Source organism: Lactuca serriola, chromosome 8, assembly GCF_051521515.1.
Source record: "Lactuca serriola cultivar US96UC23 chromosome 8, Lser_US96UC23_V15, whole genome shotgun sequence".
NCBI classification, from domain to species: Eukaryota; Viridiplantae; Streptophyta; class Magnoliopsida; order Asterales; family Asteraceae; genus Lactuca; species Lactuca serriola.
The window spans coordinates 134,809,588-134,816,411 of NC_136415.1; the positions used below are offsets into that span (position 1 = coordinate 134,809,588).

Genomic DNA, 6,824 nt, shown 5'->3' on the forward strand with positions numbered 1-6,824 from the left:
ATAGACCAAAATAACTGGATGGGCCTTAGAATAAGGCCCATGTGAAGGACTTGGGCCCAATTTGGAAAATTGGGCCATAGATGGGCCATAACTAGGCTTTGATGATTATGTGATATTGGGCCATGAGAATACCAAGAGTGGACTAGAATAATTGAATGGGCCTTAAGGAAAGACCATGAAGTGGTCTGGGCCCAATTTGGAAAATTGGGCCATATATTGGGCTTTGACCCATTACTTGACTATTAGGCCTTTAGTGTGTGAGTTGGACTTTGGGCTTGGAACTCAATTATTAATTGGGTGTTGTTTGATGTTAACAGTTCGGGAATCTGTCAACCAGCCGCTGGAGTTTTATTTGCGGGACTTCAGCAGTGTCAGGTGAGTTCTCCTCACTATATCAACAGGGTCTAAGGCACTAATGCCGGCCCTTTTCGGATTTGTATCCGGGTTATTGCATGTTATGCTTATTGATTTACACCCTAGTAGTTAGGATGGTGAAGCTTGGTATGTGATTCTGCTTTCTGGTGAGAACCTCCAGTCATCAGAAGTTGGATAGTCTTTTTAAGGGATAAGGGGAATGGAATTAGCAATGGTTCAGTATGTGCGGTCTATGAGGGAGCTAGACCATCTCGAGACTTCAAATTTGAGATTGAGTAATGTGATCATAATGTGGGGAATTCGTCCATTTTCAGGTTTGAAAAAAAAACTTGTGAGGGTTGGTTTTGATTGCCTTGGGAAGGCTGGGATTATGCACGGGATTATGGCCATGTAGTCTAAGTTGTCCGGCATGTAAAGAACGATAAGAAACGATTTCGAGGACGAAATCAAATTTAAGTGGGGGAGAGTTGTAACATCTCGTTTAAAATAAGATAAATAAATAATAAACCCGGAACCCCGAGAAGTAATTTATTTTATTATTTAATATTATTATAATCCAAAACCAAATAATAATTAGCTGGGAGTTGGTTTCGGGAAGCCAAGTGACATGATTTGAATCTCCCGGGGTTAAAGTGTAATTTTAGGATTTATTTTGAAAAGGATTTTAGAAGGCAGGGTGAAATTGGTAACTTTTGGACTTAAGCTAAAAAGAATTTGTCATGGAAGGGCCATTTTGGTAAATATTGGATCAAAGTTGAAAGGATTTTAAGGAGTCAGAGGCTAAATGGTAGTTTTGGGACGTAATATGAAAGGAAAAGGAGAAGGAGGGATCGATTTTGCCATTATGGGTTGAAATTTGAAGGAGCGGGTATATAACTGTCCGCCACCCTCTAAACCCTAACCCTAAGCCTCACTTGTCTTACAGCCGCCACCATTCCATCGTGACCCCAGCCGCTGCCGTGCCTTTTCTGTTGAAGATGAAACTACCGACGAGGACTCCCCGACGAAGTTGTGAGTGCCGCTGCCACCTTCGTCGTTCTCTTATTCTTCTTCTCTTTTTTTCACCATTCACAGCCTTACTCGACTATTGACGATACTGTTTCGATCATCGCTCGCTTTGGAGCTCGTCCCACAGCAGCCGCCGTCGTCACCACTTTTACCACCATCGAAGGAGGTTGTTCCATCGCTTCTTCCCTCCGACTGCCATGAATCACCGTGAAATGATGGCTTTGTTCGTGGATCGTATGGGGATGCTACTGTCATTGTGGTGTTTGTTGAAAGGGAGTCACGAAAAACCACCATGGTGGTCGGCCATGGTGGCTGTCGCCGTCAACGTCACTGTTGCCCGCTATTTTCGATGTACACCGATAACCGCCACCTGCTACCATTTTCCGTCCCCACCAGCCACCGTGGAAGGTGGCTGTGTACGTGTTTTTGATATATATTTAGGTGTGTGTGTGTACTATTTTTGTAATGCATTAAGTGTGCATGTGTGTGTTATGTATTCTAGGATAAAAGTGAGCCGCCACCACCACCGTGAGGTGGTGGCTGCCACCTCGACCACCGCCTGCCGCCATAGGGTGGCTGTGTGTGTATGTGTTATTTTGATTGGGTTGTAAATTTTAATCGTGCCAGAATAATCAATAGAAAAATCCATAACCACCACCGTGAGGTGGTGGCTGCTGCCTCCTGCCGCCACCAGCCGCCGTGTTGGGTGGCGGTGTGCATCGTTTGCGTTTTGACTCGTTTGGGATGCTTGGACAGAATGGGCCTAATGAAACCCTAATGGGCCCAATAAAGCCCTAATTGACCTAAAAGCCCAACCATTTGATTAATGGGCTAGTATTTAGGTTGGAAACCCTAATTAGGGATTCGAAAACCCTAATGCATTGAAACCCTAATTTTGGAATTTGTCGGGACCGCACGAGAATTATTTATTAAACCTAAAATAATAATTAATAATCAGGTGCAAGTTAACCTAAGGCAATATTGGACTTAATGGATTAAGTCCTTAATGGAATAAGTCCTTAACAGGTTAATTAGGAACATTTAACCCTGATTATCATTTCATGTGAAAACCCTAATCTCACTCGGGCCTTGATATGGGCCTTTCCTTTTGGGCTTTGGTGATTGGACTATTGATGGGATATCCAAGAACAAGTTAATGTACCAAAATAATTGGATGGGCCTTAGGATAAGGCCGATGTGAAAGACTTGGGCCCAATTTGGAAAATCAGGCCATAGATGGCCCATAATTGGGCCTTGATGATTATGTGATATTGGGCCATGAGAATACCAAGAGTAGACTAGAATAATTGAATGGACCTTAAGGGAAGACCATGTAGAGGTCTGGGCCCAATTTGGAAAATTGGGCCATATGTTGGGCTTTGACCAATTACTTGACTATTGGGCCTTTAGTGTGTGAGTTGGACTTCGGGCTTGGAACCCAATTATTAATTCGGTGTTGTTTGATGTTGACAGTTTGGGAATCTGTCAACTAGTAGTTGGAGTTTTATCTGCGAGACTTCAGCAGTGTCAGGTAAGTTCTCCTCACTATATCAACAAGGTCTATGGCACCAATGTCGGCCCTTTTCGGATTTGTATCCGGGTTATTGCATGTTATGCTTATTGATTTACATCCTGGTAGTTAGGATGGTGATATGCTTAGTGACCTGGTTAGGTCGGTATCCTGGTATATAGGATGATGCAATGTTTAGTGACATGGTTAGGTCTGTATCATGGTATATAGGATGATGTTATGTTTAGTGACCTGGTTAGGTCGGTATCCTCGTATATAGTATGTTGCTATGTTTGATGATCTGTTAGATCGGTTTGACTGCTATATATATATATATATATATATATATATATATATATATATATATGTTAGCGTATGGTATTATGTGCACATGTTTGTTTGATTAGGGGTTGGGTTGAGGCGGTTCTGCTTTGTGCTGAAGGCCAACATACCCAGGGCCGTTCGGATAGACTACAGGCCAGGTGAGCGGTCCGGATAGGTTGTAGGCCCTGCGAGGCGGTCCAGACGTGCCGAAGGCTCGGAGAGCTATCCAAATAGACTGAAGGCCTGCGAGGCAGTCCATTCAGGCTGAAGGCTCATTACGCATGTTGTTTGCTTATATGTTTATATGATATGGTTATGTCTGTTTGGCGTTGGTATTTTGGGGGTTACTCACTAAGCCTTCGAGCTTGCTTTTATCGATTATTCTGATGATTGCGGGAAAGCGAAGGTGTGATTGTACAGTTCCTCATATTTCATGATATTATGATTTGATTATGGGGATACTTTGATGTTACACTATTTTGAAAACAAACTGTCATAACTAATGGTTTTAAATGTTGTAAAAAGTTTTAAATTGGCTTGAATTTTGTGGGTGTTACAATTATTTTATCTCTTTCATAACCGTTCTCTACTCAATACTTTATAAGGACAGTAAAATACATATACGATTAAATCAAGTAAAATCATGTCACATTATTGCATATAGTATAGATATCAAGTACACAGATAATAATAACACATAGCATTTAATTATCTAAATACTTTGTATCTATGTGTAAGATGAAAGTAATTATGTACTCACTTGTTAAAAGTGGATGCCTTGTGATTAGATCAGCGTTTCGCCTCACACCTTACCTTTTATTCTCTAAAGACTTGAATATTACTAAGTTGTAGTCTTTGTCTTATATTTATTGCGACTATAATAACGATACTCTAGATTCCTCATTAATCTCAATGACCACATCAAGATATATCAATTAAGGAATAATCGGGGAAGATCATATCGGAGGTAGGATCCGTTTGGTATACAGAGTATACTGTTTGGAAAATTCACTTTAAACCCTCACTATATCCATCCTTGACATCACTCTTGTAAGTAAATTAATCAGTATTATGATATGGAATTACATATAAATCTTATGTATAGGTTCATAATAACTACTATGAATATAAATATAAGTTATACTCAATGTTGTAAAACTCGCCGAGTTGGCCGATTACTCGTCCGAGTACTCGCTACTCATCCCCTTGCCGATGCGAGTTACAGAAACCGAGTACTCCCCGATCGGCCCCTTATTAATGCAAGCAGTGTTGTAAAACTCGGGCAACTCAGTGATTAATATGTATAAAGTACTTAATGATTTATTATTTAACACACAAACATGTGATTAGTAATACATATATATCTTAAATTTTCAATAATTATTCACGAAGTTGGACAATTGTATGTTTTTTAGTTTTTGTAATCTAATTTTGTTATATATTTCAATCAACTTATGGTTTTAACTTATGATTTTGACATATATGACTTCCCTTAAAATATTTCTACATGAATTACTGAATCCGAGTACTCCCGAGTACTGCTACTCGGTAGTCGGCCGAACAGGTACCGAGTATTGTGTTCTACAACCATGGTTATTCTTAAAGCATAATAAGTGCAACTTAACCTACAATGTTTTTTGAAAAAAGTACGGAAAGTTCGCGGACAGAACTCCGACCTGAAATCTTCTATTTGTTGGGCTCCTAGATACCTCATAGACTCGCTAAAGTGGCCGAAATCCCTAGAATATTAGGGCTAGAAGAGGGGGGGGGTTCTCTAAAGAAGTTGGAGTGAAAATAGCGATTTCACAACAATTTATAGGGTGAAAATGGTCGTGCCACATCGTGGTCTTGTGTAGCCAGCAAGCAATGACTTTGGTGCTGATAAGTGGTGTCGGACGCGGGTAAGACTTAGACTTCCAAAAGTTTATAACTTTCGAATACCAACTCTATTTTTGACGTTCATTATATGCCCGCTTAGGTATCGACAAGTACTACAACTTTCTTTTAGACTATGTTGGCTAATTTTCATCCCATTTTAAATTTAATAGTCTACGGAGATTACACTACAAAAGACCGTGCAATATTCATAACATTTCCATAAGAACTCCATTCTCAATGTCCTTTATATCGATGGATCGATGTTTACAAGTACTTTGATTCTCGTTTAGATTGTTTTGACTAACAATCAACCGATTTTCATTTTGATTTCTGTGTCGCGTCGAAACTTTGAAAATTCATAATTTTCTTAAATGATGTCAGATTTAGACGTTCTTTATATGTCCTCTTTCGCTTTTACAATTACTATGAAATTCTTTTAGATTACTTAGGCTTATGCTACCTATCTCTGTTTCACTTTTTACGATACACTTTTTCGTATAAGATTGAACGCGAAACTTCGAAGAATCATAATTTTTCATACGAAGTCAGATTTAAGCATTCCTTATATCCTCGAGATCATCATTACGGCCACTACATCTTTAGTTAAGATTATTTATCTTAAATAATCTTCTAATTAAAAGGTTATTTATGGCCCGTTACGCGTACGACGAATAATTATCATATTCAAAGATTTTAATTTTAAAAAATTATTATATTTTATATTTTAAATGTCTAACCCGAAAAAACCAATATGGTTGTTATTACCGTTTAGAAATAGTCATTTTTATCGGTTTCTTCCTGTAAAAAAGACTATTTCTAAACGGCAATAACAATCATATTGGTCTAATATGCACAAAAAAAACCTTAGTGGCCTAATATGGACAAACTGGAAACCTAATTACCCTCCTAAGTCATTAACCCTAATTTTAAAGACATTGAATAATAAACTAGTTCGTTTAGAACTCACATCGTCCCATATCGACTAAAAGAAGAATCTACTACTCCTCTATATGGCGAAGCTCTTCATCTATAGTCGTCCCTTTGAGGACATCCAATAAAATTGGAACGATACAGAGAAGATTTGCATGGTCCCTGCGCAAGGATGACACGCACAAATCGAGAAATGGTCCAATTTTTTTTAAACCCTTTGTCATCTTCTCTGGAACCCTAATTCCCTTTTCAAATGCTAATAGAGTTTAATTGTAATTCTTAAATTTCAGTATATCATCTACTGAATTCATGATCAGACAACATGTGGATTCCATGGTCAGATTGATCTTCTTGTTGATGTCTTCAACCATTTGTGGCAAGTAAGGGTGATCTTTCTTTCTATAAAGTCTCCTTTAAGTTTTTTACTTTTCCTATCATTAAGTTTCATGCTTTATAAACTTCCGTTTATGTGTTGTATACAGTCTGTATGTGTTTGTTTATGTACTGATTTTTTTTATTCATTTTGCAACTTCAGTTTCTTAGTTCATGTTGTGGTTTTGCTGTTTATAAAATAATTGATAATAGGCATCCTTTACAAGTCCATGTTGGGTTTTACATTTCCATTCGTTATCAAATGTAGACATTGATGGGAGGTATCAAAGTGAGATTGTTTTTGTACATATGGATGTGTTCATGTAAACATTTAAATGACAAAAAAGAAGTTATTGATAAAATGTTGCATATTTATGTAATGAAGATCATCAATCATGTGAGTTTTTGGACTTGGAAATTCTGAAAG

The 6,824-nt window shown here is 38.2% G+C and overlaps 1 non-coding gene across 1 annotated transcript; it reads left to right on the forward strand.

The window, feature by feature from the left end:
• Positions 1-6,130: 6,130 nt before the first annotated feature.
• LOC145071852 (U6 spliceosomal RNA) lies at positions 6,131-6,233 on the forward strand. Its single transcript, XR_013690817.1, has one exon. It is a non-coding gene; the product is annotated as a U6 spliceosomal RNA (small nuclear RNA).
• The last annotated feature ends 591 nt before the right edge of the window (positions 6,234-6,824 follow it).